This window comes from Amia ocellicauda, unplaced genomic scaffold (assembly GCF_036373705.1).
Source record: "Amia ocellicauda isolate fAmiCal2 unplaced genomic scaffold, fAmiCal2.hap1 HAP1_SCAFFOLD_81, whole genome shotgun sequence".
Classification (NCBI taxonomy): domain Eukaryota; kingdom Metazoa; phylum Chordata; class Actinopteri; order Amiiformes; family Amiidae; genus Amia; species Amia ocellicauda.
Window position 1 is genome coordinate 205,001 of NW_027103007.1, and position 10,000 is coordinate 215,000.

The window sequence follows — 10,000 nt, forward strand, 5'->3', positions numbered from 1 at the left end:
AGTGAGTGTGTGTGCTGAAGGAGAGCTCCAGCCCGGAGCCCGCACCCACCGGGGAGGTGTAGCCCTGCAGGCTGAGCGCTGGGAGCCGTCGGTCGTTCGGTCGGTCAGAGAGTGAGTGTGTGTGCTGAAGGAGAGCTCCAGCCCGGAGCCCGCACCCACCGGGGAGGTGTAGCCCTGCAGGCTGAGCGCTGGGAGCCGTCGGTCGTTCGGTCGGTCAGTCAGTGAGTGTGTGTGCTGAAGGAAAGCTCCAGCCCGGAGCCCGCACCCACCGGGGAGGTGTAGCCCTGCAGGCTGAGCGCTGGGAGCCGTCGGTCGTTCGGTCGGTCAGTCAGTGAGTGTGTGTGCTCCAGCCCGGAGCCCGCACCCACCGGGGAGGTGTAGCCCTGCAGGCTGAGCGCTGGGAGCCGTCGGTCGGTCGGTCGGTCAGAGAGTGAGTGTGTGTGCTGAAGGGAAGCTCCAGCCCGGAGCCCGCACCCACCGGGGAGGTGTAGCCCTGCAGGCTGAGCGCTGGGAGCCGTCGGTCGTTCGGTCGGTCAGTCAGTGAGTGTGTGTGCTGAAGGAGAGCTCCAGCCCGGAGCCCGCACCCACCGGGGTGTGTAGCCCTGCAGGCTGAGCGCTGGGAGCCGTCGGTCGGTCAGTCAGTGAGTGTGTGTGCTGAAGGAAAGCTCCAGCCCGGCGTCCGTCCCCACCGGGGAGGAGTAGGCCTGCTGACTGAGCGCTGGGAGCCGTCGGTCGTTCGGTCGGTCAGAGAGTGAGTGTGTGTGCTGAAGGAGAGCTCCAGCCCGGAGCCCGCACCCACCGGGGTGTGTAGCCCTGCAGGCTGAGCGCTGGGAGCCGTCGGTCGGTCGGTCGGTCAGAGAGTGAGTGAGTGAGTGTGTGTGCTGAAGGGAAGCTCCAGCCCGGCGTCCGTCCCCACCGGGGAGTTGTGCCCGGGCCCGGGCCTCCTGCCGACGGACCGTGTGGCGCATTGTCCCGACTGCGGACTTTCTCCAGCAAAAAGGCGGAGGTGCAGTACCGCCATTTCGCCACACGAGGGACGGAATGGCACCCAACTGCCCCCTGGTGTCGAAAAAGCGCAAGGGCACCCGGGCCGGTCCGCCCCAGGCAGCGGCCGAGATGCAGCACCGGGGGCCCGGCCTGCCTGCCCTGGAGGTCAGCCTGCCAGCCCTGGAGGTCTGCCTTCCAGCCCTGGAGGTCAGCTATCCAGCCCTGGAGGTCTGCCTGCCTGCCTGCCTGCCCTGGAGGTCAGCCTGCCAGCCCTGGAGGTCTGCCTGTTAGCCCTGGAGGTCTGCTATCCAGCCCTGGAGGTCTGCCTGCCTGCCTGTTAGCCCTGGAGGTCTGCCTGCCTGCCCTGGCAGCAGCACTGCCTGCCCTGGAGGTCAGCCTGCCAGCCCTGGAGGTCTGCCTGTTAGCCCTGGAGGTCAGCTATCCAGCCCTGGAGGTCTGCCTGCCTGCCCTGGAGGTCTGCCTGCCTGCCCTGGAGGTCTGCCTGTTAGCCCTGGAGGTCTGCCTGTTAGCCCTGGAGGTCAGCTATCCAGCCCTGGAGGTCTGCCTGCCTGCCCTGGAGGTCTGCCTGCCTGCCCTGGAGGTCTGCCTGTTAGCCCTGGAGGTCTGCCTTCCAGCCCTGGTAGCAGCACTGCCTGCCCTGGTAGCAGCACTGCCTGCCCTGGAGGTCTGCCTGCCTGCCCTGGCAGCAGCACTGCCTGGCCTGGAGGTCAGCCTGTTAGCCCTGGAGGTCTGCTATCCAGCCCTGGAGGTCTGCCTGCCTGCCTGTTAGCCCTGGAGGTCTGCTATCCAGCCCTGGTAGCAGCACTGCCTGCCCTGGAGGTCTGCCTGCCTGCCCTGGCAGCAGCACTGCCTGCCCTGGTAGCAGCACTGCCTGCCCTGGAGGTCTGCTATCCAGCCCTGGAGGTCTGCTATCCAGCCCTGGAGGTCTGCCTGTTAGCCCTGGAGGTCTGCTATCCAGCCCTGGAGGTCTGCCTGCCTGCCCTGGCAGCAGCACTGCCTGCCCTGGAGGTCTGCCTGCCTGCCCTGGTAGCAGCACTGCCTGCCCTGGAGGTCAGCCTGTTAGCCCTGGAGGTCTGCTATCCAGCCCTGGAGGTCTGCCTGCCTGCCTGTTAGCCCTGGAGGTCAGCCTGTTAGCCCTGGAGGTCTGCTATCCAGCCCTGGAGGTCTGCCTGCCTGCCTGTTAGCCCTGGAGGTCTGCTATCCAGCCCTGGAGGTCTGCCTGCCTGCCTGTTAGCCCTGGAGGTCTGCCTGCCTGCCCTGGCAGCAGCACTGCCTGCCCTGGAGGTCAGCCTGCCAGCCCTGGAGGTCTGCCTGTTAGCCCTGGAGGTCAGCTATCCAGCCCTGGAGGTCTGCCTGCCTGCCCTGGAGGTCTGCCTGCCTGCCCTGGAGGTCTGCCTGTTAGCCCTGGAGGTCTGCCTTCCAGCCCTGGTAGCAGCACTGCCTGCCCTGGTAGCAGCACTGCCTGCCCTGGAGGTCTGCCTGCCTGCCCTGGCAGCAGCACTGCCTGGCCTGGAGGTCAGCCTGTTAGCCCTGGAGGTCTGCTATCCAGCCCTGGAGGTCTGCCTGCCTGCCTGTTAGCCCTGGAGGTCTGCTATCCAGCCCTGGAGGTCTGCCTGCCTGCCTGTTAGCCCTGGAGGTCTGCCTGCCTGCCCTGGCAGCAGCACTGCCTGCCCTGGAGGTCAGCCTGCCAGCCCTGGAGGTCTGCCTGTTAGCCCTGGAGGTCAGCTATCCAGCCCTGGAGGTCTGCCTGCCTGCCCTGGAGGTCTGCCTGCCTGCCCTGGAGGTCTGCCTGTTAGCCCTGGAGGTCTGCCTTCCAGCCCTGGTAGCAGCACTGCCTGCCCTGGTAGCAGCACTGCCTGCCCTGGAGGTCTGCCTGCCTGCCCTGGCAGCAGCACTGCCTGGCCTGGAGGTCAGCCTGTTAGCCCTGGAGGTCTGCTATCCAGCCCTGGAGGTCTGCCTGCCTGCCTGTTAGCCCTGGAGGTCAGCCTGTTAGCCCTGGAGGTCTGCTATCCAGCCCTGGAGGTCTGCCTGCCTGCCTGTTAGCCCTGGAGGTCTGCTATCCAGCCCTGGAGGTCTGCCTGCCTGCCTGTTAGCCCTGGAGGTCTGCCTGCCTGCCCTGGCAGCAGCACTGCCTGCCCTGGAGGTCAGCCTGCCAGCCCTGGAGGTCTGCCTGTTAGCCCTGGAGGTCAGCTATCCAGCCCTGGAGGTCTGCCTGCCTGCCCTGGAGGTCTGCCTGCCTGCCCTGGAGGTCTGCCTGTTAGCCCTGGAGGTCTGCCTTCCAGCCCTGGTAGCAGCACTGCCTGCCCTGGTAGCAGCACTGCCTGCCCTGGAGGTCTGCCTGCCTGCCCTGGCAGCAGCACTGCCTGGCCTGGAGGTCAGCCTGTTAGCCCTGGAGGTCTGCTATCCAGCCCTGGAGGTCTGCCTGCCTGCCTGTTAGCCCTGGAGGTCTGCTATCCAGCCCTGGTAGCAGCACTGCCTGCCCTGGAGGTCTGCCTGCCTGCCCTGGCAGCAGCACTGCCTGCCCTGGTAGCAGCACTGCCTGCCCTGGAGGTCTGCTATCCAGCCCTGGAGGTCTGCTATCCAGCCCTGGAGGTCTGCCTGTTAGCCCTGGAGGTCTGCTATCCAGCCCTGGAGGTCTGCCTGCCTGCCCTGGCAGCAGCACTGCCTGCCCTGGAGGTCTGCCTGCCTGCCCTGGTAGCAGCACTGCCTGCCCTGGAGGTCAGCCTGTTAGCCCTGGAGGTCTGCTATCCAGCCCTGGAGGTCTGCCTGCCTGCCTGTTAGCCCTGGAGGTCAGCCTGTTAGCCCTGGAGGTCTGCTATCCAGCCCTGGAGGTCTGCCTGCCTGCCTGTTAGCCCTGGAGGTCTGCTATCCAGCCCTGGAGGTCTGCCTGCCTGCCTGTTAGCCCTGGAGGTCTGCCTGCCTGCCCTGGCAGCAGCACTGCCTGCCCTGGAGGTCAGCCTGCCAGCCCTGGAGGTCTGCCTGTTAGCCCTGGAGGTCAGCTATCCAGCCCTGGAGGTCTGCCTGCCTGCCCTGGAGGTCTGCCTGCCTGCCCTGGAGGTCTGCCTGTTAGCCCTGGAGGTCTGCCTTCCAGCCCTGGTAGCAGCACTGCCTGCCCTGGTAGCAGCACTGCCTGCCCTGGAGGTCTGCCTGCCTGCCCTGGCAGCAGCACTGCCTGGCCTGGAGGTCAGCCTGTTAGCCCTGGAGGTCTGCTATCCAGCCCTGGAGGTCTGCCTGCCTGCCTGTTAGCCCTGGAGGTCAGCCTGTTAGCCCTGGAGGTCTGCTATCCAGCCCTGGAGGTCTGCCTGCCTGCCCTGGAGGTCTGCCTGCCTGCCCTGGAGGTCTGCCTGCCTGCCCTGGAGGTCTGCTATCCAGCCCTGGTAGCAGCACTGCCTGCCCTGGAGGTCTGCCTGCCTGCCCTGGAGGTCAGCCTGTTAGCCCTGGAGGTCTGCCTGCCAGCCCTGGCAGCAGCACGGCCTACCTGCCTGCCTGCCCTCGAGGTCTGCCTGCCTGCCTGCCCTGGAGGTCAGCCTTCCAGCCCTGGCAGCAGCACGGCCTACCTGCCTGCCAGCCTGCCCTCCCCAGCCACACAGCCCTGCCTGCCTGCCTGCCAGCCCTGGAGGTCTCCCTGCCAGCCCTGGAGGTCTGCCTGCCTGCCTGCCTGCCCTGGAGGTCTGCCATCCTGCCTTCCAGCCCTGGAGGTCAGCCTGCCAGCCCTGGAGGTCAGCCTGTTAGCCCTGGAGGTCTGCCTGCCTGCCTGCCTGCCTGCCCTGGAGGTCTGCCTGCCTGCCTGCCCCGGAGGTCAGCCCCAGGCAGCCGGGTGGCCTGCCTGCTGCTGCTAGGCCGCTGCCCCGAGCCGCCGACCCCATCGACAGGAACACGAGAGAGTTTACAAGCGAGAGGAGGCCACATATTCGACACCTTTCGTGCTCGTTTTAGTCTCCAGTCTGTTTTGACGTGTGTTATTCTGAATCTGCTGCTTTAACTCAAGGGATTCTGTCGCGATTGATGCCTTGTCCTTCGCTGTATGTTTGCACTGGTGTTGTAAGTCGCCCTCTGTAAGATCATCATTTATTATCTGCCAAGAAATAAAGATCATCATAATGTTCCCCAACTTTCAGCTTCTGGGGAGTTTGTTCCAGAGTGTGACGACTCTCTCTCTGTCACCATCTCTCTCTCTATCTCCATCTCTCTATCACCATCTCTCTCTCTATCTCCATCTCTCTATCACCATCTCTCTCTCTATCTCTATCTCTCTATCACCATCTCTCTCTCCATCTCCATCTCTCTCTCTATCTCCATCTCTCTCTATCTCCATCTCTATCTCCATCTCTCTATCTCCACCTCTCTCTCCCTCTCCACCTCTCTCTCTCTCTATCTCTCCCTCTCTCTCACTGTGTGTGTGTGTGTGTGTGTGTGTGTGTGTGTGTGTGTGTGTGTGTGTGTGTGTGTGTACAGCAGTGTCCCTAGACGAGAGAGAGATCCCTAGACGGGGAAATTACTTTCAAACTGCAGTACCGAAATGTGTCCGTTAGATGGCAGCATGCACCAAGGAATGAAGGAAAGTGCAAAACAAAATGAAAAGGCACATCGCCTGGGCGAAAAATAATCGTAACAAATCAACGGGGGCATTTCTCCGAAAACTAACACCGGGGCAGTGCTCAGGGGGGTCCCACCTCGTGGCCACCCGGTTTGGGGGGCGATCGGGGCCGGTTCCGAAAATCGCTAAATCTCCCATAGCCAGCCCACGCTCCATCCGATAGAGCAATGCCGGGCGGCCGGCCGGCAACTACGGATCATAAGAAATCAACGGGGGCATTTCTCCGAAAACTAACACCGGGGCAGTGCTCAGGGGGGTCCCACCTCGTGGCCACCCGGTTTGGGGGGCGATCGGGGCCGGTTCCGAAAATCGCTAAATCTCCCATAGCCAGCCCACGCTCCATCCGATAGAGCAATGCCGGGCGGCCGGCCGGCAACTACGGATCATAACAAATCAACGGGGGCATTTCTCCGAAAACTAACACCGGGGCAGTGCTCAGGGGGGTCCCACCTCGTGGCCACCCGGTTTGGGGGGCCATCGGGGCCGGCTGAAGAATCGCCCATACTCTGCCATAGGCAGCCCACGGTCCATCCGATCAGAGCAATGCCGGGCGGCCGGCAACCTATGGATCATAACACATCAACGGAGGCATGATAAGAGCATCTTTTATTATCTGCCAAGAAATATAGACCATCACAATGTTCCCCAACTTTCAGCTTCTACCACATCGCTGGGGAGTTTATTCCACTGTGTGACTACTCTCTCTCTATCTCTCTCTCTCTCTCTCTCTCTCTCTCTCTCTCTGTGTGTGTGTGTGTGTGTGTGTGTGTGTGTGTGTGTGTGTGTGTGTGTGTACAGCAGTGTCTCCGGTTTTCCTTTTGGAATGCCTTGAAGCCGGGGGGGCTTTGCACTCATGAGAACATAGGGTGTCCGTGCCCTCCTTTCGCAGCCCAGGGCATTGAGAGATCCCTAGACGGGGAAATTACTTTCAAACTGCAGTACCGAAATGTGTCCGTTAGATGGTAGCATGCACCAAGGAATGAAGGAAAGTGCAAAACAAAATGAAAAGGCACATCGCCTGGGCGAAAAATAATCGTAACAAATCAACGGGGGCATTTCTCCGAAAACTAACACCGGGGCAGTGCTCAGGGGGGTCCCACCTCGTGGCCACCCGGTTTGGGGGGCGATCGGGGCCGGTTCCGAAAATCGCTAAATCTCCCATAGCCAGCCCACGCTCCATCCGATAGAGCAATGCCGGGCGGCCGGCCGGCAACTACGGATCATAAGAAATCAACGGGGGCATTTCTCCGAAAACTAACACCGGGGCAGTGCTCAGGGGGGTCCCACCTCGTGGCCACCCGGTTTGGGGGGCGATCGGGGCCGGTTCCGAAAATCGCTAAATCTCCCATAGCCAGCCCACGCTCCATCCGATAGAGCAATGCCGGGCGGCCGGCCGGCAACTACGGATCATAACAAATCAACGGGGGCATTTCTCCGAAAACTAACACCGGGGCAGTGCTCAGGGGGGTCCCACCTCGTGGCCACCCGGTTTGGGGGGCGATCGGGGCCGGTTCCGAAAATCGCTAAATCTCCCATAGCCAGCCCACGCTCCATCCGATAGAGCAATGCCGGGCGGCCGGCCGGCAACTACGGATCATAACAAATCAACGGGGGCATTTCTCCGAAAACTAACACCGGGGCAGTGCTCAGGGGGGTCCCACCTCGTGGCCACCCGGTTTGGGGGGCCATCGGGGCCGGTTCCGAAAATCGCTAAATCTCCCATAGCCAGCCCACGCTCCATCCGATAGAGCAATGCCGGGCGGCCGGCCGGCAACTACGGATCATAACAAATCAACGGGGGCATTTCTCCGAAAACTAACACCGGGGCAGTGCTCAGGGGGGTCCCACCTCGTGGCCACCCGGTTTGGGGGGCGATCGGGGCCGGTTCCGAAAATCGCTAAATCTCCCATAGCCAGCCCACGCTCCATCCGATAGAGCAATGCCGGGCGGCCGGCCGGCAACTACGGATCATAACAAATCAACGGGGGCATTTCTCCGAAAACTAACACCGGGGCAGTGCTCAGGGGGGTCCCACCTCGTGGCCACCCGGTTTGGGGGGCCATCGGGGCCGGTTCCGAAAATCGCTAAATCTCCCATAGCCAGCCCACGCTCCATCCGATAGAGCAATGCCGGGCGGCCGGCCGGCAACTACGGATCATAACAAATCAACGGGGGCATTTCTCCGAAAACTAACACCGGGGCAGTGCTCAGGGGGGTCCCACCTCGTGGCCACCCGGTTTGGGGGGCGATCGGGGCCGGTTCCGAAAATCGCTAAATCTCCCATAGCCAGCCCACGCTCCATCCGATAGAGCAATGCCGGGCGGCCGGCCGGCAACTACGGATCATAACAAATCAACGGGGGCATTTCTCCGAAAACTAACACCGGGGCAGTGCTCAGGGGGGTCCCACCTCGTGGCCACCCGGTTTGGGGGGCCATCGGGGCCGGTTCCGAAAATCGCTAAATCTCCCATAGCCAGCCCACGCTCCATCCGATAGAGCAATGCCGGGCGGCCGGCCGGCAACTACGGATCATAACAAATCAACGGGGGCAGTTCTCCAGAAACTAACACCGGGGCAGTGCTCAGGAGGCTCCCAGCTATCAGCCACCCTATCCCGGGACCGATGGGAGCACTTTAAAATTTTCGAGTCAGGGGACCAGACGGCCGAGTGAAAAACTTTGAAAAATATTCTATCTCCTCACTCCCATTGACTTTGCATTAGGGCGACCAGGCGGCCGGCGGAAAAAAAATCATAACAAATCAACGGGGGCATTTCTCCAGAAACTAACACCGGGGCTGTGCTCAGGGGGCTCCCAGCTATCAGCCCCCCGGGTCTGGGGGCATTGTTTTTCTTTTTAATCATTTTGAGCATTTCCCCCAGTTTAGAGATGTGTGCCCCTAGACAACCCATTGAGAATAACTATGAAATGTTCTGAAGTTTTGATTTTCAAATGTCGGTGAAAATTGAAAAACGTCATATATTCTTCAAAGGAAGCATGGGGCGATGGTAGGGAGAGTCCCCGCAGCGTGCCTCGGCAGCGATGGGAGCGTTTTCGATGTCCCCGTCCCCCCCCATAGGGATAGAAGGGGAGTTAGGTGACCAGGCGTCCCGGGTCCCAAAAATCGAAAAATTAATATAGAATGCTTTTTAATCCATAAATAAAGTAGGGGGCAGTCCTGGTGAGAGTCCCAGCCACAGCCCCAGTGTGTTTTGGAGTCGTTTGTGGCCGGGTGAAAAACTTTGAAAAATTTTCTATCTCCTCACTCCCATTGACTTTACATTAGGGCGACCAGGCGGCCGGCGGAAAAAAAATCATAACAAATCAACGGAGGCATTTCTCCGAAAACTAACACCGGGGCAGTGCTCAGGGGGCTCCCAGCTATCAGCCACCCTATCCCGGGACCGATGGGAGCACTTTAAAATTTTCGAGTTAGGGGACCAGGCGGCCGAGTGAAAAACTTTGAAAAATTTTCTATCTCCTCACTCCCATTGACTTTGCATTAGGGCGACCAGGCGGCCGGCGGAAAAAAAATCATAACAAATCAACGGGGGCATTTCTCCGAAAACTAACACCGGGGCAGTGCTCAGGGGGCTCCCAGCTATCAGCCACCCTATCCCGGGACCGATGGGAGCACTTTAAAATTTTCGAGTTAGGGGACCAGGCGGCCGAGTGAAAAACTTAGAAAAATTTTCTATCTCCCCTAGGTGACCAGGCAGCCGGAGCTGATTTTTCTGACCCCTAAAACAATTATTAAAAGGTATTTTTTCGCCAAACTAAGACTTTTAAAATTCAAATAGGATGATTATCTACTGCCCCAGTGGGTTTTTGAACCATTTTAAGCCTTTTTGACAGTTTTCATTTTTCCCCCATTGACTTCAATGGGAGTTAGGTGACCAGTCCTCCGACTTTTGAACCTCTCCTGGGGGGGCTGTGAGCCCCCGATTTCTTTGCAAAGCACGTCATTCGATTCGTCTCAGTCCCCTCTATATACCCCGTGTGTTTGTTTTCTCGAAAAACCCCCGGAACACGGTTTTTTAGGGGGGGGGTGGGGGGGGGGTACTTCGGAGCCATTTGGGGGGGGGTAAACGACATTTCCCGAAATTAATTTTAACACAGCCTTCCTCAGAATCGCTTTTCCAACAAAATCCTTTTTATTTCGAGTCTCTACGATGTTCCTAAGTGGTCGAAACCACTTTTGGACAGTTTTTACACCAAACGGCTCGGGCGCACAGCGGGCCGTGTGCCGATGGGCGGTTCTCGCGGGTCTGAGGCGGGGCTAGGCTGCTCGCGGCGGGCATGGGAGTGCCGTGTGCAGCCGCCACAGTGTTCCAGGCTGTCAGCATTTCTCTACGGTGCCGGGGGAAATACAGGAACTGGGTTTTTGAAGACACTTA